Raw genomic sequence first — 23,140 nt, 5'->3', positions numbered from 1 at the left:
GAGTGCATAAAGCATACCCTTATTATAGTATGTTTTATGACTTGCCTAAGGTCATGGCTATGCTTAATTTCAACTAGAATCTTGGTGAATTCTTTTTTAAAATGTGTACAGACTCCTTTCATGAAATAATCATGTGCTCCTTGAGAAAGTAAAACAACAATGTATACCCAAACAATCTTCAAGGGTTTGCCAGTATGCAATTAGAATTTACCCACAAAACAGTCATTCATTTTTATAATATTTATGACACTGTATCTTTGTATTTTTAAAGTAAGATTTTAATGTTTTTAACCACTGAGGGAGGAAGTAAGGATTAAGTCAGTGAACTGGAAAATCAGAAAGCTCATTGTTCAGTCAACAGTGTTTCCTAGACAAGCTTTTTATGAAAACTTGTTTTAGTAAAATCCACAGTAAGATGATAACATGCATGAAAAATATTACACATTCAATAGTTCAGAAAGATTGAAAAATTGTAGTAGTTTTTAATAGAATATTGAATGATAAAATAAGGTAAATTTAAAGTTACATATATTAAATAGTTTATACATCTTTAAATATGACTATTATACAAAGTGTCTTGTTAATCACAAAACACCAAAGAAATGTTATTTGATGTAAAATACAAATGATAGATGAGAAATAACCCAAGTGAATAATCAATAATTAATTGAGAAACAAAGTGCAAATTACCCCAAGCCTGTTTTAGTATAAGAATTTAGTGATAATTATTAGCATAAACCAAATTTTATCCCTTTGCATAGCATAGAATATACTATGCTAAAATTAAATAGCAATTATATTCTATGATTTCTGGTGTTATATATAACCTCTATATGATATTATAAAAAATGATTATAACTCAGAATTTCAATTAAACCTTAATTTTTTAGGTTTGGTAGGATGCCCCATGATAGATGAAACAATTATAGTGTGTGCTTAGTTTCCATCACACCATGAAAGCAGGAAAAATGGATTATGAATCCATGGAAAATACAAGCTATTATTTACAGTGTGCAGGTGTTTCTTTGACAGGAAAAAAAGCCTATCATGATTCATATTTATATCAGTTCCCTCCTATCTCTTTAGTTCTAGATTTCATCACCCTGAACTTACACTGGATTAGGACTTTTGTCTGCTATAGTGCCAGAGATTTTCCTCTCTTTATAGTATGAGCCCATTGTGGCCTTACCTCTGTGAGGCTAGGGTTCCTGTGATACACTGGTTATAGGCACAAAGCATCAGAAGACACTCTAGACAACCTCCTTGGTGCATGACTTGCTTTCAGCTTTCCATGGACATCAGAATCAGTAACTAGCTAGTGGAGTTAATCTTCTATTTATCTCTGATCAGCTGATTGGCTAGAAGAGTCATCACTGGCCAGATGGCATCCCTCCTCTAGGAATCAGGCCTTTATGCTGGGCAAAGCCTACCTGAGAAGGAACAAGGAACACACACTTCACAAGCAGGTAACTCTTGTAAAGGATACAAGAGAGTCAATACTATGCTCACTCCATGATTTGGTTCAAAGCCCTCAAGATTTGAGGGTGTGGGGTAGAAGCATATATTCTTGGGTATAAAAATCTAAGTGACAGGGCATCATGAGTGTTTCAGAGAAGGCAATAGCACCCCACTCCAGTACTCTTGCCTAGAAAATCCCATGGCTGGAGGAGCCTGGTGGGCTGCAGTCCATGGGGTCGCCAAGAGTTGGATACGACTGAGTGACTTCACTTTCACTTTTCACTTTCATGCATTGGAGAAGGAAATGGCAACCCATTCCAGTGTTCTTGCCTGGAGAATCCCAGGGACGGGGGAGACTGGTGGGCTGCCGTCTATGGGGTCGCACAGAGTCAGACAAGACTGAAGTGACTTAGCAGCAGCATGAGTGTTTACCAAGTCTAATAAGTAAAATGTCATCAATACAATAAAGACTACTAAGTTCAGATAACTTAGTTTACTGTAGTCTACATGCCTACTGGAACATAGGGAGTGAATGTGAACATTTGATTCTTTTTACAGAGGGAATTGAAGAGACAATTGCCAGATTAGTAGCCCATAACATATTTTATATTGTTACCAATAAAAATACCACATCCCCACAGCAACTGTGAATAGGGTTATGATTTCTTGGTATAAGATGTATTTATCTAGTGTGATTCACCACACTCCATGTGTTGTTGATTTCTTACAAGGACACACCAGAGTGTCAAATGGGGAAATGGCAGGCACCAACAGCCCAGAATCCTTTAAGTTTTTCAAATAGCTTCTTCTTATTTTCTGCATTTTCACTCTAATGTGTGTGTGTGTGTGTGTGTGCACACGCGTGCACGCACTCAGTCACGTCTGACTCTTTGGACTATGGACTGTAGCCCACCAGGCTCCTCTGTCCATGTGATGTCCCAGGCAAGAATACTGGAATAGGTTATCATTTTGTACTCTAAGGATCAAACCCGCGTCCTTTGAGTCTCCCTGCATTGGCAGGAGTATTTTTTAACAACTGTGCCACCTCAGAAGCCTGGGATATGGTATTGCTTATAACTTCTGATTTACTTCTTGACTGAATTGGGTGTCATGTTTAGGGATTATAAAACTTTCTTCTGTCATGCCCAACTCTTTGTGACCTCATGGACTGTAGACTGCCAGGCTCCTCTGTCCATGAGATTCTCCAGGCAAGAATACTTGAGTGAGTTGCCATTCCTTTCTCCAGGGGATCTTCCTGACCCAGGGATTGAACCTGAATCTCTTATGTTTCCTGCACTGGCAGGTGGGTTCTTTACCACTAGCGCATGGCGCTAAATGGACACACAGTATTTAGGGATTACCAGTTAGGCCTTCCTACCATGATGGGTCTTAACTTCAGTCAGAAAACAGATATGGACGTTCCATTAGATATTATGTATATCTATCCCAATTATATACACAAGAACTAAAGAAATAACAATAGTGTGGGTGCACAAATCCACTGGTCTCAGGTAAGGTGAACTTCTTTTAGGACTTCATAGGATGGGTAGATGCATAGATGAATAGATACATAGATAGACAAATCTTTACCTTGCCAAGATAAACCCTTCTCTTATGGGAGGACCATGCTATCATTCGATCCCCTGATATCAGATCCTATTTAAAAGCCTTCATATGGCTTCATAATTTATATTCCTTCAATGCATTGTTTCCTGGTAGATGTCTACAAATTGCTTAAAAAATACTGGAGAAATACTTATTTCATATTATGGAGGAGATACTGCAGAGATCTTCCTCAAGAGAATAGAGCATCCTCTTTTGTCTGTGAACTGACTTAGAGCCAGAAACTGGTGAGAGCTGAGAATTTTCCATTGAAGCTTCTGATATCTTGTGCTTTTGCTTTCCACCTCTTGATATTTTCAGGAAAATAAACATAATTACAGTAAAAAAAAAAAAAAAGTACCATGAAGTTAAACTGGATTTGTCTACTCATATGTTCTGATTATCTATTTCTGTTCAACAAATTAGTCCAAAACTTACTGGCTTAAAACAAATGCTTAATTTTGCTCACAATATTATGGGTCAGAAATTCAGGAAAAGCTCAGCTGGCTGATCTGTGTCTGATCCATGTGCCATCTGGGCTTGAAAAATTGGCAGTCAAGATGGCTTTTACTCACATTTCTAGTAAATGCTGCTCAGTCTTTTCCATCTTTTCTGTCTCTCTCTCCCCACACGGCATGTCATTTCCTGGCCTCTCGACACAGTTTAAACTTCTCATTTCAGATTTCTTATATGACAGCTAAGGCACCACCAACACCACCTCCCCTCACACACATATTTCTATAGCAAATATTTCAAGAAATAGGAGAGAAAAAGCTGCCAGTCTCTTAATTAAGACCTAGACCTGGAGATTTGCACAGTGAGACATCTACCATATTCTGTTGCTCACGGAGACAGAGAGGCCACCCAAATACAAGGGGAAGAGGTTTAGATTCTCTCATTAGGAGGAGTGTCAATCTGGGTCTGTCTTGAATCTATCAGACAGTGCTTCCATGGGAAACCCACAGATTAAGGTACTTTGTTTGCCACTAAAACTCTCCTGTCCATTATAATAATTGTAATTCTGCAGTGTCATAATATGGCCTCTATTATGATTTCTATGAATTTCAAGGACTTTAGCTAGATTGAAGCATCTTTTAAGGTCAATCTAAGCCTACATATTATATCAAACATTGGTTTGCTCAAAAATTTCAAGGTCCCATTGCTAGTGCACCTCTTAAAGCTTTAGTGAATTGTGTGTCACACAGAAGTAGGAGGCATTCTCCACCCTAACATAATAAATCCATTCTTACCATCTCATTATTGTTGTAGCCTTCTGTGTCCTTCTTCAGTACCCTACTGTGATAATCACAGCACATCACCTTGTCTTCAGTAAGGCCAGTATCATGTTCATAAGGTAACAACCATCCTAGAAGAGTGTTATGACTAGCTTCATTTCTCCCAGGTAAGAAAATTAAGCACAATTCATAAATATGTATCCTCATGTCAATACATTTCTCCCTATGAAGTCTTTCATTCTGATCACAAGTCCAATATCACTAAGTTCTATTCCTTCATGTGTTCCTCTGTTTTCTTTCTAGTCTTTATTAACTAGGAACTCCAATTATTCTACAAATAAGGCCTTTCCTTACAGCAGGAATTATCTTGTCCTGGTGGTATGTGCTGAGAAGTGACTCTAATTATTGGTCCAAGAGGCAATAAGTAGAAGCAGACAGAAGCATACAAGGGTCCTGACAAAGGCAAGCCTTATCTTGTGCTGCTTTCTTCCAACAAGTGGCAGGGGTTAAAGTCCTTCACCCTGCCCAGGGGATTACTGAGAATTTGGAGGTTCCAGATTCTCACAGTCATCTAGTAAAATGACCAAACCAAAGACCTCTGACTTGTACTATTTCCTTAGAGGCCTTTGGACTTGGCATAAAACGTCTTTAAAAACTATGTGTTCATTATTTTTTGAGCCTTGCCACTCTTAATTAAATCCATGACTCGGTTTTCTCCATAGTATTCTTACGTTATATTCAAGAAATATGAATATCGTTAACTCAGCCATGGAAGGTCCTAGTTTGCTCCATATAACTTGAGTTGGCAGATTTAAGGAACTTAGTTATCTAACACTTCAGCTTCCGCATGTTCCTTATCACAACCCTCCACTCATGAGAGCCTGGAAAAGCATAAGCACTTTGTGTGCCTGGTCTAATCACCACTTCACCACAATGCAATCCTTCTGTCATCAGATAAATAAGCGGTCCACTTCCAGAACGCTATGTTATGTAGGGTAGAGATGTTCTTATCACCATGGTTTTAGTCTGTTTTCTCTTCCAAGGGCTCAGTTTGAGTTCAGGTCTTTCTATTGGACCGGAATCTTGACTCCAGAGAGAAAGAGTGAGAGTAGAGTAAAACAAGGAAGGGGAAAAGGCCAATACAAAGATAAAATTTTGATTGGCAACCTCTGTGGGGGTCTAGTATTCTAACCCTCTAGAAACTTCTGAGGATTCCTATGAATGGATCTTGGCAGAGTCCATGATGGAGGGAATGGGGATGCCATCATGTTCTGTTTCTACTCTGACTGGGTGAAGGCTTCTCTGGGGCACAGGCTCTGCTACACTCGCAGATGCACATGGATGAGTCACACAGACATCACAAGTGACATCGTCAGAGAAGTTCCAGTTCCAGGCAGAAGCCAGAAGAATGTGGCACCTGCTGTGGTGAGATCTTTCAGTGTGAAGTTTGTTGATGTTTGTGCAGAACTCTTTTCTCTGTGATATGAATCAAACAGTAGGATCTCAGATAGTGCTCAAGAGTTCATCTGAGAAAGAGTCTAAGAGAGACGATGCGAGATGGAAAAAAAAGTTGACAGATGTTAAACATGAAGTAAATACAACATGATTTGGGGATGTCTTTAGATACTTGATGTAAAGGGCAGAAGGATTCAAACATTCTGGCTTTTGGAACTCTGAGTATGGGGAAGCTGAACCAAATACAGGTTTGGGGTTAAAAACAAATTTCAATGGGTCAACCTAAAGTATCTGTCTAAAATTTTAAACTTCATCCAGGATTTTTATTTAATGAATCACAAGAAGATAAAAGAGGGGTGAATTTTCCACTTTTTTTTTTTTTTTGAAATTAGATGAGAGATGCATGTGAATATCAGAGACTTCAAGGAACTTCATCAGACTTCACCAGAGAAACACTGATGGGGACAAACTGAAAAGACACAGGCAGCTTCCAGGCTGGTATCAGAGAACAATTTGCCAGATTAAGAAGCATTGCCTTAGCTAATCCAAAATGAGAGCAAAGAGCATAATTATCTCCTCAATGCCAGAGCAAACTGGAAAGAAACTCAAATAAAGACAAAGTTAAAGTGCCCTGCCAAAAACTCTTCTAGATTTGGCTTTCTCCCAGTTCTCCATAGGCCATTTTTTTGAAGTGGTGAATTTAAGTCTTTGTTGGGTCTTAAAACATTTAGACAGGGAAACCTACACTGTTCTCTAAATCACAGTTCCACTTCCAATTGTAGACAAAAAAAAAAAAAAAAAAGAATCCTCCATAAACTGAAGCAGAGGAAGAAGTCACAGTCACTGAGCACAAAATATCCTAGTACAAACGAGTTGAACAAGACTCTGTGGGCTTATAAATTTATTTTTTTAAGTAAAATCAATTCAAGAAGCTAGGCCCAAGATAACTTTAAAGGAATGCACTTGTGTGTGCAAAGTTCCAAAATATTACACAGCTAAGAAGCTAGTTTAGAGGTGACGGGAAAATGGGAAATTGAGATAAAATGCTTTAAATTAAAAAAAATATATATATATATACAAATATTTAATAAAGTAGTTTATATAATCCAAAATAATTTGGACTCAGAAACTGCCTAGAAAACTGAAGTAGAAGCTTTTGAAAATTCAATAGAATATATGAGAAAAGGAGAGAGAGATGAAGTAAGAATAAAAGATAGAAGCAAAAAAGTCTAGTTTATATAAATAAAAATTAAGGACAGAAAATAAAAAAAAGGAATGGAGAATAACTTTTAAAATTATGAAAATAAATTGTTAATGAATTAGAGAAATGAGTTGGCAAATTAAGAAAATCAATTTCTTATCTTAGAGAAAGCTTAAAAATCATAAAAAAGGCATATAAACAATTGCTACAAGCATCATTACAATTGAAACAAGTTAATTGCAATTGCAAAATCCAATAAAATAATTCATGCTCATCTAGATTTCTTCTATAACAGTAAATAACAAAAGGAAACAAAAGGAAAATATACACAGTGACTTCCAGAAGACACAGCAAAAGCTAAACTGATTTCAATTTTTAATTCATCTAGGTAAGCAGCACTGGTGCTTTTGAACTGTGGTGTTGGAGAAGACTCTTGAGAGTCCCATGGATTGCAAGGAGATCCAACCAGTCAATCCTAAAGGAAATCAGTCCTGAATATTCATAGGAAGGACTGATGCTAAACCTGCAGCTCCAATATTTTGGCCACTTGATGAGAATTGACTCATTGGAAAAGGCCCTGATGCTGGGAAAGATTGAACGCTGGAGAAGAAGGGGATGAAAAAGGACGAGATGTTTGGATGGCATCACCAACTTGATGGACATGGGTTTGAGCAAGCTCCAGGAGGTGGTGATGGACAGGGAAGCCTGGCGTGCTGCCGTCCATGGGGTTGCAAAGAGTCAGACACTACTGAGAGACTGAACTGAACTGAAGTAGCAGTAACACATTTTCACATAAGTAAAAACAGGAAATATACAGCCCCACAGCTTCATTAATCTGTCTCTCACACGCATACTCATGCATACACACAGCTCTGAAATATCACATTGCCTTATCAGAGGGAGTGTAAAGACAGACTCAAAATCTTTTGACAATATTGATTAGTTTATATGCTAATTCTATAAATGAATGCATGGAAGTGCCCCAAATCAGATACTTTAAAGCATTGCCTGCCTATCCTTACCATGAAATCATTTAATAAATGTAAAATTCAGTAATATGTGATGTGAAAGCAAAATGGTTTGTTAAATTAAAAAAAAAATCCAATAAAGAGATATTTTATCTCTTCTAAGTGCCTATAGAGTTGAATGAAGTACAGTCATTCCCATGGAGCTTCAAAGAAGAAAGTTTTACATACCTTTCAAAAATGAGTTGTCAGTATAAATATTATGAGTGCAACAAAGTAAATGTAAGCAAATCAATCTAAATTCTCTAACTTTGGAGAAAAATTTTATTTCTCAAGAGAAGATTCTTGTTGGAAATAACTTGTGAGATGATTTTTAAAATCCATAATATTATTTGCTATAAAAGGGAAAGGCTTTTTTTTTTTTTTTTCTAATCTTACTGAGATGCCTTTACTATTAGAAAACTGTGCAGTTTCAAGGCCAAATACTAGAATTCCTTTACCTAGTTCCAACAGTGGTGGGGGGAGGGGAAGTCTGAGGTCCTCTAAACATATAATATGGAGGAGAAAATAAGGGAATAATTGTAACAAGTGGGTTATGAAATTTGTAATATTTTGCCTCTGCTTCTGTTCCCTATTGGTTATTAAGCAATGCTTTTTTAAAATGCTCATCTTTCTAAGACCCTTTATCTAATATATATAAACAAAATTTTAAATATTATTATCTGACACTTCAGAGTATATTCTTTTGTGTACTTTGTTAATTTTCAGATTATGTTACATCACGTGGCATTTTTAATGCTTAAATTTATGACACATTTTAGAAGAGTTACTGCTTTATATGATTCATTATTTCCAGCATTACTAATATACATTGTAAGGTTTTGCCCCTTCATTCCTGCAAAGGTGACCTTCCCATGTGAATACATACTGGATATCCATGTTGTGAAACACGGAATCTTCATTTTGGATATGGTTTAGGAATTCATGAACATATTCATATTTGAGAATGGAGGCAGCATTCCTTATTATTGAGGATACACCTTCTATTGCTTTGAAAGGTGAGCAAACAAAGCTACATGACTCTATAGGTCTCTAGTGCTAATGGAAATCCTCAGTTATAAGAGGGTGAAAGACTAGAAAGAAAAGGGATCCTGTATTACTGACCTGTTCTAAAACACTTCTTAAGTATTTGATCTCTTGAATAGACTGCAATACCATAAAAGGAGAGTGTTACTTGCCCAGACTGGGTGCTTTGCCCAAGTTCAGTGCAGCACCACCACATGGGTGCTTCTTCTTAGAGAAGGCTGGAGGTCAATACAAAATAGAAGTAAAAACAGCATACATATCAAGAGCCTGCCCAAACATAGAGAAGTCCACAAATGACACATATGTCATCATACCCTTCTTCTTAAGTCTGAAATTCATACTCAGAAGCAAAGCAGCAATGTACTTTATAAAAACTGGGTTTTCAATATAGCCTATTTGGATGACTACACACACCTAATTCCTTCAACAGGATATCATAAGTGACAAAATACAATATTCCAGGGGCTTTAGATGCTAAATAAAAGCAGGCTTATCACTTTCATTTTGGGAGACACTCAAAGAAACACAGAAAAGTGGAAAAGCTTTATAACGGAAAAAAAAAAAGGAAGCTTCTGGTGTGTCTTTTTGGGGGACAGTGGAAACAGTGTTAGACTTCATTTATTTGGGCTCCAAAATCACTACAGATGGTGACTATAGCCATGAAATTAAAAGACGCTTACTCCTTGGAAAGAAAAGTTATGACCAACCTAGATAGCATATTCAAAAGCAGAGACATTACTTTGCCAACAAAAGTCCGTCTAGTCGAGGCTATGGTTTTTCCTGTGGTCATGTATGGATGTGAGAGTTGGACTGTGAAGAAAGCTGAGCACTGAAGAATTGATGCTTTGAACTGTGGTGCTGGAGAAGACTCTTGAGAGTCCCTTGGACTGCAAGGAGATCCAACCAGTCCGTTCTGAAGGAGATCAGCCCTGGGATTTCTTTGGAAGGAATGATGCTAAAGCTGAAACTCCAGTACTTTGGCCACCTCATGCGAAGAGTTGACTCATTGGAAAAGACTCTGATGCTGGGGGGGATGCTGGGAGGGATTGGGGGCAGGAGGAGAAGGGGACTACAGAGGATGAGATGGCTGGATGGTATCACCGACTTGATGGACGTGGGTCGGAGTGAACTCCAGGAGTTGGTGATGGACAGGGAGGCCTGGCGTGCTGCGATTCATGGGGTTGCAAAGAGTCAGACACGACTGAGCGACTGAACTGAACATGAGGAAGCTGTGCAGTGTCTAGAAGCAGGACATCTATGCGATTCATTAGTGATGCTCTTTTAGCTTTCTACACTAGGTCCTAAACTAGACATGGAGGCAAAAGTTAGGGAAGCTGTCAGTTATTGATAGTGAAAGTCGTTCAGTCATGTCTGACTCTGCAATCCCATGGATTATACAGTCCATGGAATTCTCTAGGCCAGAATACTGCAGTGGGTAGCCTTTCCCTTCTCCAGGGGACCTTCCTAACCCAGGGATCGATCCCAGGTGTTCCTCATTGCAGGTGGATTCTGTACCATCTGAGCCACAAGGGAAGCCCAAATCCTTGTCATTTTGAGCTGATTGTTGTGGGAGTTACCATTTAGCTTCCAGAAATGGTCGTTAAAGATACTTATTTACTTCCTTGTAATGATTATTGAAAACAGTAGATTGACTTTCTGGACTGGTTACTGCAGATTGTGGATAAAGTTATATTATATATGGTCTAGTCATTATAAATTCAGCTTCTCAATTTATTAAAGGGATTTTCTGTGTAGAGGTTTATTCTGGTAAAAATCCTAGAATAAAGGCACTGCTGCTGTTCTTATTCTAAATATGGAAAAATTTAAGCCTAGAAATGTTACAAAATTCAGTTCAAGGTCACTCAGGTAAGAAATGATGGTGATATGATTTTAATTCTTTAATGTATTATTAATCTGTATAGCAATGCTGATCAAATAGAACTTTCTGAGATGATAGAAATACATAAAATCCCAGCTGTCTAATATGATAATCCCTGGATACATGTATCTACTGAGCACTTGTGTGACTGAAGAACTCAATCTTTAAATATGCTTAATTTTAATTGCTTTAAATGCTTACTCAAATAGCCACAGTTTCCAATAGTGGATCATGGCTTCTGTATGAAAGAATAGAGCTCTATACAACACTGACTGTCTGAAAATAGGGTTCTGAGGGAACTGTGTTAGTCAGTTCAGGCTATTTTAACAAAAATGTGTAGACCAGGTGGCTTAAAAGCAGAATTTTATTCTTCATAGAGGATGGGGAGTCTGGGATCAAGGTGTCAGCATAGTCAGTCTCCAGCGAGAGCCCTCTTCCTAGTTTTTAGCCAGCTGGTCTGGCTGTGTCCTCACACATCAGAAAGACCATTCCTCTCATCTCTCTTCTTACAAAGGCAATAATTCCATCTATGAGGGATCTATTCTCATCACCTAATTTTCTCCCAAGCACCCACCTCTCATCACTGGGCTCAGGGTTCAATATATGGATTTTGAGGAACACAAGCATTCAGCCCACTATTTTTATATCTAAGTTATTTAGAATGGAAAAATAGGGAACAGAGTGGAAAAAGATAGAATGAACTATAATTGTATTACATCATATGTATATGTGTTTATTTATATAATCTATGTAAACATATGTGTATGCTCTATTATTCTATATTCCATATATATGCTAGTATATAAGTTGCATACAAAAACAGAATTATAGTATTTATAGCTAAAATAGAATAAACTAGCAGTGGTAGCAACAACAGTAAGAGGGAATGAAGCTGATTCACTATAATATTGAAAGATTAAAAATTCCAGTTGTTGAAGGATAAAGTGGTTACTAAATTGTCAAAATCTTTCTACATCTCAACTGTGCTATAGTTTCCAAAGGAACAGTTGCCAGTGGGTTTATATGGCATTTTTTATTACCTTATTTCTATACTCTATTAGTTGATATTACTTGATATTCTCAGTTCCTAAAAATCAAATGAGCCAAATACATTATACTTAATGTGTGTAATTTTGCCTTGAAACTAAACACTAACTTCCTTTTTAATCCTATATGCTTTTTATGATACACCATACCTAAATGGTAAGACTTAACATTCTTTCTCCCTATACAGGCATTTAGCATACAAGAATGGTAATCAGATACATAAAATAAAAATGTAAAGGCATAACTTCAGAAATAAGGATCTTAAATTTGTTATGTATGGATATACACTATATTAAGTTAATGTTATATGCTCCCATCAACCCTAACATATTCTTAATGAAATATACATTCTCCTGTTATTTACAAATGCTAAGTAGCAACTCACCCAACTTTTTAAATAGTGATAGATATTTTCCAGTTAAAGTTATACTCAGAAGTATATTGTTTAAATGACACCATTATGTATGCCTCCATAATGGCTAATCATACTTTTGAATCCACTGCTATGGAACAATTAACTTTGATCATCATGTTTGATGCACTTCTAGAATCATATCTTTAAAAAAAAATCAAAACAGAATACTTTAAATTCTTTGTGCATTAACCTGTTGTGAGTTTAACTCCTCAGAATTTGTAACAATTTTGCATACATTTAGTTACAGAAAACTGTTTTAAATTTTCTTCTGCAATTTTAATTCAATTAAATTTGCTGAGTGATGACTGTTCTCAGGGAATGAAGATAACCGTAGTCTAAATCTTGAAGTTAATTTATAGTTTTTGGGAAAATAAACACCTAAGTTAAAATTTTCAATAAAATATTAGTATTATATTTAAGAATAATGGTAACTTTATGTACAGAATGCTATGAGAAGACAGACATGGAACATTTTAGCTAAACTCTGCAGTCTAAGGGAAGATTCTTGAAGGGGGTACTATCATACAATAAAGGTAATGACAAGTTGACTACAGTATTACCACCAAATGGAATAAAACATTGTCATTTTTATTCACTCTTTCTCATTCCTTCTTAATTTTTCTGAGTGTAGAAACTGAAAGAAAATTAAGCTATCAATGAAAGTTTTGAAGCATTAATATGCATTTGTTCCCATAATATGGTCTCAACGATGGCTAATAAATCCAGATTTACATTTCTGATAGTTTAGAAACAAAATGTAACAAAGTAAATTTAATATAAACCAAGACATGATACATTACTTGTGCATAATTCTCATTTCAGCATTTCCTAAATGTCGTTTCCTTGTCAATTCATAAATAATAAATGTAAATATATTAATAAAGTGATTGCTGTGCTGTGCTTTGTCACTCAGTCATGTCTGACTTTTGTAACCTATGGACTATAGCCCATCAGGCTTCCTCTGTCTGTGGGGATTCTCCAGGCAAGAATTCTGGAGTGAGTTGCCATGCCCCTCTCCAGGGGATCTTCCCTAGCCGGGGATCAAACCTAGGTCTCCCACATCGCAGGTAGATTCTTTACCATCTTAGCCACCAGGGAAGCCCCAGTAAAGTGACTGCTTAGTGTCTATTTTTCTGGATGGGAGACTCTGGGTCATCAAATCAGGTTAGAATTACACTTTTTTTTAAATTTCATTTTATTTTTTAACTTTACAATATTATGTTGGTTTTGCCATATATCTAAATGAATCCGCCACAGGTATACACGTGTTCCCCACCCTGAACCCTCCTCCCTTGTCCCTCCCCATACCATCCAGTAAGAGTCTATTAAGTAGAAAATAGGCTTAGAAGTTTAGGACTCATTCATTAATTGAGTCATTATTATAGCAAATATTTTCTGAGCACCTTCCACATATGGCACTGGATGACAGCATAACTTCTCTAGAGATATAGATCTGGATAATGGCTTAACAACACAACACATTACATATTCAGTATAATAACAGTTCAGAAAGAAAATATATACTACATAGAGTTAATAATATACAGAGGGGATTTTCATCTGTGTAAGTTCTAGTAATAAAGAGCCTAGTGAATACTGGTATATATATGTTTTTTGTTTGCTAAGTCATGTCAAACTCTTTGCAAGTATGTGTGTGCATTTGTGTGTATATACACACATGTCCTTAATAATATTGGCACATTAGCTATTTGAACCATATATTAGTTCTAAACTGCTCAAATAAATTTCTTTCAGATTTTATCAATACTCCCTGTCAACTTAGCCTATCATAGTTTATTTTACCTTCTAGTCTCTAAATACAGTTACTTTTTCTTTGATCTGGGGAATATATCAATTCTTTCATTTCATGGAATCCACCTATAACTGAAGTCAAACCAGGCTCGTGAATATTAAGCAGGTGTCTTTTAACTCAGGTGTGAAGCTTGCTGAAGAAACAAGATTTCTTCCTGGCCTTTTGATTTGAGTCAAGCATGATCTGTTAAACACTCAACAAACTGCTTTTTTAAGCAATAAAAACTCCAGAAGAATTTCAAGGGCTTATTTCCAATTTTGTTTTGGCTCTCAGCTCACAGATTCATACCAATCCCACTAACCCTTTCATTAATGCACTTACTAGATTGACTGAATTTTATTTCTGCTGGCCTTGGAGGACTGAGAGACATCCAATTACCCCAGAATCTTCACTCTTCATCTGCTCTAAACCAGCGCACAGACTATAAAGGAAAAGCAAACCTTGCTGTGACTACTGAGTAAAAAGCCTTTATCCTTAATTTGTCTGTCTTTGTAAGTGTCTGTTAATCAACTCTTTCCCAGAATTCACATTTATTTATAACTAGATTCCCAATTCACTGAACACTCCATTTTAGATATTAGCATTCTGATATTTGACAAGGCCATTGACTTATTTGTGAAACCATAGGCAATGCTGAAAAATTAGTGGCTGACTTTTGGCACCATTCACATTTTCTCAAACTGGATCTCAGAACTATCTTAGAGAACCAAGTAACAAAAGACAGGAACTTAACATCTGAGGGATGTAATCACTATGCTTGTACATGTGTCACTCCAAACAGGAGATTTAGAAAGGACATTTCCACTTTTATTTTTATTTAATTTTCTTTAAATCTAATGACCATCTTCTGATATACATACATTTGGCTATAAGTCTTCTAGTCATGTCTTAGTGGGCACGTGGACTAAATATGAATGTTGTTGTTGTTCAGTTGCCCAGTCGTGTTGGACTCTTTGCGACCCCCATGGACTGCAAAATGCCAGGCCTCCCTGTCCCTCATATCTCACAAATTTTGCCCAAGTTCACATTCATTATAACAGTGATGCCATCCAGCCATCTCATCCTCTGACGCCCTCTTCTCCTTCTGCCCTCAGTCTTTCCCAGCATTGGGGACTTTTCTGAAGAGTCAGTTGTTCGCATCAGATGATCAAAAAACTGGAATTTCAGCTTCAGCATCAGTCCCTCCAATGATTATTCAGCATTGATCTCCCTTAAGATTGATTTGATCTGCTTGCTGTCCAAGGGATTCCCAGGAGTATTCTCTAGCAACACAGTTCAAATCACATCAGCTGCGATACTTTGGAATGTATAGGCTACCACATTCTCACGCCAAAGAGAAAGAACCCTCATTACCAGGCACCATAACTTTACAGTCAATGAGAATTTGCTGCTAGTAAATCCATTCAAAAACATTAACATATACTCTAGGCAAGATGGTTTAAAAAAAAAAAAAAAAAACTGATTCCAAACTAGTTCAAGATGTGATTGTGTCTATATATGATGTATGTATGTAAACAAAATAAATAATATCCATGGCATTAATGGTTATTATTTTTAACACTAACCAAAACTAGCCACTGAGCTGATAATTTAACAACAATTCTCTTTCTGAATCTGCACAAAACCATATTTCTGTGCTCATTTTATAGTTGCTTCCTCTGGTAAAAATGCCATAATCTTGACTGGTTTCTGTATCTAATTTAATTGGTTTGCATATCTCATTTAAAAACTACCAAGAGATAACTAATGGTCTAAATTAGGTTTACAGACATTTTTAACCCATGTAGATTTTTAATTCTATGAAACTGGTGGAGAAGTAAATTTAAAAAAAAAAATAACAAAACAAAACACAACTGTTTCTTAAGCTTTGATTGATGATATAACTTTACATAATATTTTAGACCTATATTTTAATGGAAAACCTTAAATAGTCAAATATCTTTAGGTAAATCATTTATTCCAAGTGTTCTGAAATTTCAAAATCTCTTGTAAATCTTTAAATCTATTCTATCTGGGGGCTTCCCGAGTAGCTCAGACTATAAAGCAGCTGCCTGCAATGTAGGAGACCCAGGTTCTACTACAGGTATACAATGGTAAATGTGATAACAGTTTTGAACATCACTTCAAGACTGTGGTGGCTTATATAGTAAAGAATCTGCCTGCAATGTGGGAGACCTCAATCCCTGAGTCGGGAAGATCCTCTGGAGAAGTGAATGGCAACCCACTCCAGTATTCTTGCCTGGGAAATCCCATGGACAGAGGAGCCTAGAGGGCTACAGTCCTTGGGGGTCACAAAAGTCAGACACAACTGAGCTACTAACACTTTCACACTTTCAATACTGTTAGTTAGCTATCCATGTTCAATTTCTCTTTCATCTTCCCTACAAACACTATTCTGTTCCTTCAAGTACATCTGTGTCTATACTTTATTCATTTGCCCTGTGTGGCATTTAGAATGTAATAGAGACAAGGCTGACACCTTTGTCTATTCTGGCTATATTCAGTTTAGCAGTGGTTAGCAATTCCATAGAAGAGTCTGTTATTACTCTGAATACATTTTTAAGTAAAAACTTGAGAAATTCATCTCAGGCTGTTTATTTCAAAGACAAACACCCTATCCTGGGACTGGGATATGCATGTTCACTTTTACTCAATATTCTTCTGGCACATGCTATGACAAGTAAATTTCCTTTCTGAAGTTGATGTTATGCGGCCTCTAAGCACGTAGCAGTAGTATTAGGAGCATAAGACAAATGAAATAATCCCATTATCAACCCCTTTGCTTCCAGTTTACTCCCTACCAAAATCAATCATTTTAACTGTTGCTATATAATCTTTCAAAATATCACTTCCATCATGTCATAATATTGGCCAAAACACTACAGTTGTCAAGATTCATTGTCTCAAAGAGAAAGATTAATTCCCTTTCTACATTTTCCACAGTTCCCAAACCACCTTTTAATGTTACGTACTCAACATTCTAATACCAATGTTTTCCATGCTAATTAAAGTGTTCTATTAAGACTTAAAGCCTCCACACTGTATTCCCCTGATTTCCTAACATTCACTGAAATAAGACTTAAGATGTGCTTCATTATCAGTCATAATCCTCTGTACTTTCAGATGTAAATTTCAGAATATACATATGATCCTAACTTCTCCCAAAATTTGAATTTTATTAGGTCACAAATTCCCTAACCACTACTAACTTGCATGTTCAATGATGATATTATACACTATATTTGTCTTTAATTGTCCCACTTTCCCCTTATTCATGATATAGAATTTGTGTAATTTAGTGTATGTTTGCTAAACTATGTTAAATATGAGAATATATCCAAACTTCAGTCAATCTAGTACATACTAATTATGTTGTAATCATTGGTGATGTTACAATAGATCTAAAGATGAAAAGAGAAAATACAAATTAAGGAGCTAAAGGACAATTGTAAACTTCTTCAAAATAGTTCTTTAAATGTACCCCTCTCCTGGTGCTTGTGGTCACACAAGGACTGTAGTCCACCAGGCTCCTCTGTCCATGGAATACTTTCAGCAAGAATACTGGAGAGGGGTGCTGTTTCCTCCTCCAAGGAATCATTCTGACCCAGAGATCAAACCCACATCTCTTATGTCTCCTGCATTTGCAGGTAGTTTCTTTATCACTGGCATCACCTGGGAAGCCCATCTCCCTCCTATATTTGTACAATATACATACATATGGCATAATTTTGTAACAAACACAAAATTAAGACAGTTTATAAACTGTGCAGGTGAAAATATTGGCTATGATCAATGCTAGTTTGTATAAAACTGAAAAACATTTTTTTACAGTTTTTAACCATCAATACACACAGATTTTGGGCTTCCCTTGTGGCTCAGATGGTAAAGAATCTGCTTGCAATGTGGGACACCCAGGTTTGATCCCTGGGTCAGGAAGATCCCCCAGAGAAGGGAATGGCAACCCTCTCCAGTATTCTTGCCTAGGAAGTCCCATGGACAGACAATCCAGAAGGCTACAGTCCATGGGTTACAAAGAGTCAGACATGACTGAGAGACCAACACACACACATGCAAAGATTTTATGAGATTCTTAAGCTTTATGAAAATAATGCATTATTTTAGGCCAGACTACTATCTTCTTTTCAAGTATGGCATAACACCAATGAAACAGTTTTTCAAAGAGTGTACTAAAAGCTAAAGCAAAGTCATGCTAGGTCACATACTTCATCCATCAAAACAATGTCATAAACTCTTGATCTAAAATCCTTAGGTTGTCAAACTACTTCTTCCCTTGGTATAACCTAAATCTGTAATGAAATAACCCAATGGCTAAATAAGAAAAATCTCAATTTCTTATGTTTATAGAAAAAGGTTTATGAACATACACATTTTTGGCAACTACCTAATCTTATTAGTTGGGAAGGGGATACAAATTAAAAGGAGCTGGTAATAATGGAAACTAGCATTTATTGGTTACTGTACAATAAACAGTACTTTCTTCAGTTTAATCCACACAAAAAAATGTTGGGTATATTGGCATTATAAATAGGATACTGAAACCTAGATAAGATCAGAAAATTGCTTTGGATGCCCAGTATGTTTAACTATTATGTTATTACATCCTGTCAGAATTACAGGGTATCTTTATTATAGACTTCCCTGGTGGCTCAGATGGTAAAGCATCTGCCTGCAATGCAGGAGACCTGGGTTTGATTTCTGTGTCAGGAAGATCCCCTGGAGAAGGAAATGGCGACCCACTCCAGTCCACGGAGCTGCTAAGAGTCGGACACGACTGAGTGACTTCACTTTCACTTTTCACTTTCATGCAATGGAGAAGGAAATGGCAACCCACTCCAGTGTTCTTGCCTGGAGAATCCCAGGGACAGAGGAGCCTGTTGGGCTACCGTCTGTGGGGTCACACAGAGTCAGATATGACTGACGCAGCAGCCAGTACTATTACCTGGAAAATTCCATGGACAGAGGAGCCTGGTAGGCTACAGTCCATGGGGTCACAAAAAGCTGGACAAGACTGAGCGACTTCACTTCTGTTCAAAGACCAGAGGCAAATGGAGCATAATGCATTCTTGGGGGAAAAAAAAAAGTTTTTCAGTATAAGTTGAATAAAGATTAGAGTGAGATATAACTCTAGTCTAGATCTCAGGTGTCATGTAATTACATATTAAATTTAAAGATACTTTTAAGAAAGCAGTGAAAGTGATATGAAGTTAGTAGAGATTTTAAGACAAGGGATATGATATGGTTTGTAGGAAGGGATGAGGAAAGATCATTCTTACTGCAATGTGAAAAATGAATGGCAGGAAGTCCTAGTTCTAACAAGAACAGGTCAAATTACTTGCACTAACCCTGAATTGAGAAAAAGTCCACCTAAATTTTGAAAGACATAGTCTAGGGGCTTCCATGTGGCTCTGTGGTAAAGAATCCACCTGCCAATGCAGGAGACACGGGTTTGATCCCTGATCCTAGAAGATCCCACGTGCCACAGAGCAACTAGGCTCATGAGCCACAGCTGTTGAGACTGTGCTCTACCTGCAACTGCTGAAGCCCCTGAGCCTTAGAGGCTGGGTCCCACAACCAAAGAACCAGGGCAATAAGAAGCCCGAGCACCACAACCAGGAGCAGCCCCACTGGCCACAACTGGACAAATATTCCACACAGCAATGAAACCCCAGCACAGCCAAAAATAAAATAAATACAATTATTTTAAAAAAGAGTCTAAAAACACTGAATACATTGAAAAACAATTTGAAATTTCCATGCCAAATTATGGAGAAGTCCAAATTTACAAAGGTAAATACTTTATTGAATCAACAAGATTTTTCCTATTCTGATGGCATTTGTGGATACCCTCCACTTAGACTTTAGTTTCAGAACTTTCCAGGATAAGGAGGAAAAAAAATAAAAGCTGAAAAAACACTCCATGAGAACCTCCCCTGCACTGTGGTGCTAGCACAAATTTCTGCTCACCTTTAGAAAGTGAAAATCTCTCGGTGTCAGACTCTTTGCAACCCCATGGACTGTATAGTCCATGGAATTCTCCAGGCCAGAATACTGGAGTAGGTAGCCTATTGCTTCTTCAGGGGATTTTCCTGACCCAGGAATCAAACCAGGGTCTCCTGTACTGCAGGCAGATTCTTTATGAGCAGAGCTACCAGGGAAGACCCCCACAACTTTAGAATAACAGCAAAAAATAAATAACCCCTCCTTACCCCCACCCACAATAAAACCAAGTTGGTGCTGATCAGGGTAAAGCAATGAGAGGAACAACAATGATAAAGTTGAGAGAGGGGAGGGATTTCTGATAAGCCATGGCAACAGACTGTGAACATACAAATTCCTGCCTTAGATACACATGGCTGTATTGATCAGGGAACCTCAACTAAATGATCTACGTTTTACTGGTTTCAATCTAGTTATACACCAAAACAAACACAAAAAATTAAAATTTTTTTTGTTGTTGTTAGAAAATGATCAGTACACAAAGAAATCAGTGAACAGGAGGCAAAGCCACTTGACAACAAGTAATTATGACAACAGATCTACATATACTTTGCATACATGCATTATCAAAGTATACAGTCCTTTTAAACAACCCATGTGAAAAAAGTGTAGCCAAGTGGATTGTTTAAGAAATATCATGAGTCTTAGAAAGGCTGAAGAAGACTCAGAGATACATACTAGGCTTATTAATTACAATATTCAACATGCAAAGCTATAGTTTTTAATAGATTTTAAAGGATTAAGAGCAATATTGAGTAAAATTTCAACATTTTTCAAGAAAATGCATGATCTAAAATTGATATGAAAATCCATGGAAAATTAGGACTCTCTTGAAGAACACTATAGACAGAGGAATTACTCTATCAGATACAGAGGTTTACTACAAAGCAACATGAATAATTTTTCTTTTGTTTGATCAAAGGCACAGATGAATAAATTTGTGAAAGTGAAAAGAGAGTCCCAAAACAAACCTGTGCATATATGGTAATTTGATGTATAACAGGCTTGCCACTGTAAATCAGTGGGAGAAACAGAGTCTTTTTAAATAAATGGAGCTTGGCAATACTCTAAAGACCTTGTAAGATAAGACAGAATACCTTTGTGACTTTAGATAGCATGTCAATAAATTTAACACTTAGGTAAGAAGAAAAACGTACAAAAAATCTTAAAGAAAACTTAAAAGCAGCTTCACGGAGCCAAAAGCAAAGCAAAAAAAAATGAACACCACTGGTGGAACCAAAGTGGAGGGTAATCAATTATCCAGGAAGTAAACACTGTCACATTTTTGTAAACTATCCTATGGAAACATCATCATGATATTAAGAAAATCGTTTTATTGGTGCATTTTTTTTTTAACAGATTTGAAGAACCAATATACTCTGAGGTGTTGTTACAAAGTCAATTGTAACTTATTCTGGTGGGCCCAGTGCTGTGTGTAAGATCTACTCAGGAAGAGAGTTTTGAAATTGTGCTTTCTTTCCTCTGTTACATTCCTCTGAGATGATTATTGTATCAGAGTGATCAGGATGTCATTACAGTGCAGGCACATGTAGGATGCAATAAAGAACAGATAGCAGCGGGTTCCTCCCTACAGAATTAAGAACCAAGAGGGAGAAAAGCTAATGGAACAGGTGAAGACAATTTTCCTGAGAACCAGAATTTTCTGAAGAGAAAATTCCTGATCTGCGTGTCCAAGCTCCACCATAGCAATTCAGCCTCTACCATGAAGGACGCATCTCCAAATTTTAAACCTACCATAGGCACTAAGGAAGGCTTTGGCTTTGTTCCTTTCACCTTATATACTCTACAAGCCAAGTACATGGCAATGCTAGGAAAAAGTATGTTCAAAATCGAAAATAATAAATATTTAAGCATTAAACTCCAACAAAGAGACATCATAATGAAAAACCGATACTATAAAAACCAGATATGATGCAACAAAGAAATTAAGAATACTTCAAAGAGATGATACATCAGAGTAACATCATGAAGACAAAGAACTAGTTTTAAAGAAGACTGAGTAAAGTATTAGGTAAAAAATATAATGAGTTAAACTAATTCAATAGGTGGAGGAATAACAGAACAAATACAATTTCAGAACATGTATTAAACTGGTAATTCAATAAAGGATCTCTTACAAAAGCACATGAAAAACAAAGAAATAGATGGCATACAATTAAAATTACTAAATGTGTAGGATTACTGTTGAGTCCAGATGTATAAGGAATAAAATACTAATATGAAGAAATAAAAAAAAAATTCTAGAAACATAAAAGACCTCTGAATGAAAGGAAAAAAAAATCATAGTTTCAAACAGAATAGTTAAAATAAAATCCACATGTAGAATAATAATAAGATCATCAAAGATACAGTCATTTTCAAAAGTTGTTGAAGTTAAATTATTACAGAATAAAAAAATCAGATTTTGATCAGTAGTCACAGTAATGACGAGAGAATAAAAAAAAAGTGAATAACCTTTTCCAAGTTTTTATAGAAAACAATTCTGTACTACTGATTCTACATCTGACTAATATATATTAATAAAGCATGATAGTAAAATACATATATTATCCATATATATAAAGCTTAAAAAGCTTACCAAATCCATCTTTGGTAAAAAAAAAAAAAAAAAAAAAACTCTTGGTAGAAATACCCAAAAAGAGAGACACAAATTTTTTCAAAGGAAGGATAAAAATTTTAAATGGAAAGTAAAGATCAGTGAATATTTAATAGAAATTGGAAAGTTGGAAAACCTTTCCGTACCAATCAAGTAATACCTAAAACAATCAAAGAAAACAGAAATTAAATGAAAAAACAAAACCTACACACAGAAAAAATGAATGAAAAAGAATATAAGAAGAAAGATTCACTAAATTTGGATGTTTATGAACTAAAGGTACTTGAAAAATAAAAATCACAAGTTTCAAACTCTGGCAGACAGACTTTATGAAGGTCACCATGATTTC

At 36.4% G+C, this 23,140-nt stretch overlaps 1 long non-coding RNA gene across 1 annotated transcript in view; it reads right to left on the bottom strand.

The window, feature by feature from the left end:
* The window catches only part of LOC132346722 (uncharacterized), a 90,684-nt gene that overhangs the window by 4,082 nt on the left and 63,462 nt on the right, over positions 1–23,140 (bottom strand). Inside the window, exon 4 of the long non-coding RNA XR_009496637.1 lies at positions 14,478–14,577. This is a non-coding gene — a long non-coding RNA (uncharacterized lncRNA). The remainder of the gene's footprint in view (positions 1–14,477; positions 14,578–23,140) is intronic.

Source organism: Bos taurus, chromosome 12 (assembly GCF_002263795.3).
Source record: "Bos taurus isolate L1 Dominette 01449 registration number 42190680 breed Hereford chromosome 12, ARS-UCD2.0, whole genome shotgun sequence".
NCBI lineage: Eukaryota > Metazoa > Chordata > Mammalia > Artiodactyla > Bovidae > Bos > Bos taurus.
The sequence above is the reverse complement of the archived record's forward strand: the minus strand, read 5'-3'. Positions and strand labels throughout refer to the sequence as shown.